The sequence below is a fragment of the Fukomys damarensis genome, unplaced genomic scaffold (genome assembly GCF_012274545.1).
Source record: "Fukomys damarensis isolate Sample0158 unplaced genomic scaffold, DMR_v1.0_HiC HiC_scaffold_2, whole genome shotgun sequence".
NCBI classification, from domain to species: domain Eukaryota; kingdom Metazoa; phylum Chordata; class Mammalia; order Rodentia; family Bathyergidae; genus Fukomys; species Fukomys damarensis.
Genome location: NW_022900914.1, coordinates 41,782,468 through 41,783,738, shown reverse-complemented (window position 1 = coordinate 41,783,738; position 1,271 = coordinate 41,782,468). Strand labels below are relative to the sequence as shown.

Below are 1,271 nucleotides of genomic sequence, written 5' to 3'. Positions count from 1 at the left end.
TTTTTTTTTTTTTTTTGAGCCAGGGTCTCACTACTTAATTCAGGCAGGCCTCGAGCTCCCTGAAGCCTGGGATTAGAGAGAGGTGTGAACCACTACGTTTTGCCAAAACCAACAGTTTTAAGAAGCTAAATTGCAATTGGTGTTTAGAGCGGGGGGGGGGCTCTGTATACTTTAATTAGAAAAAATTTAAAAATGTGAAAACTCATAGGCTTTTAAGGAGGATTTCAGAACTAGAAAATGGCTGAAGTGACTCGCACTAGCTTTTCTTAACCTCAAGGTTTCCCCAGGATCTCTTAAGGGCAGTGGGGTACCGGAGGGGCGTTGCGGTCTCTAGCGGTGGGTAAGCAGGTGCGGTGGTAGTGGGTAGGAACCGTTCCTCTGGATGAAACTGCACTTTTCGTGAGACAGCGGCAGGAGCGCGAGCAGGCACAGTGCAAGGACCCTTTCCATAATCCATTCTTAAATCGACTGAGGTTGATTCAGTTGTAAACTGAAGCTCGAGTCAAACCCTGAGCATTACATTTTCTCAGAACGCTCCCTTCCTAGCCCGGTCAGTGATTTCCTGCTATGGGCCCCTCCCCCAAGGGGCGCACACACCCAATTCTGGGGGGACCTCCGAGCGGACTCAAGCCTTTCTCCTACCTGAAGTGGAGACCTCGGGAAGCCGCGGGGCTGGCGTTTCATTCATAATACATGAATTCAGGGGAGGAGGGAGGCGGGGGCTGGGCCTTTGGTCTAGGCTGTTTCAAATCCTGGCATCGAGCTGACGGGGAAGAGGACCTGGGATTGAGCCGCCCAGGGAAGGAGCCTTGCACGATAACGGTACACGCGAGCGAGCGAGCGCGTCTGCGGCCGCCCGCCGGCTATTTATACCGCGCGGATTATGCAACCGCGCCCGGCCATTCATGCCCGGCCGGGCCGCCTCTCGCCACCGCTCCCGGGCGCCGGGTCACTTTCTAAGTTTGCATCATCCCCTTCATTGCCAGGCGGCTTGGGTTTCCACGGCTAGCAGCGGGTCTTGGGGGGAGACGGCTGGGCTATAAAATCGCTTGGCACACACCGCCACACGCGACCGCTTACTTAAACCGAGTCGTGAAAGCGTCGGAGCGCCCCGGGCGTGGTGGACGAGCTGGGCCGAGCCGGGCAGACCGGAAGGAACTGATAAACCGAGCGTTAATGACACCCCTCCCTCCCGCGTCGGAAGTGCCCTCGCAGCGCCGGTCATTGAGAAATACCGAAGGGGCAGCGTGGGGGTGAGGCGAGGACAAGCC

At 56.4% G+C, this 1,271-nt stretch overlaps 1 long non-coding RNA gene across 2 annotated transcripts in view; it reads right to left on the bottom strand.

The window, feature by feature from the left end:
- Nucleotides 1–1,239, bottom strand: part of LOC117286347 — a 29,976-nt gene extending 28,737 nt beyond the window's left edge. For both annotated transcript variants that reach the window (XR_004517489.1, XR_004517490.1), the window contains exon 1: nt 643–1,239. This is a non-coding gene — a long non-coding RNA (uncharacterized LOC117286347). The remainder of the gene's footprint in view (nt 1–642) is intronic.
- Between the last annotated feature and the right edge of the window lie 32 nt (nt 1,240–1,271).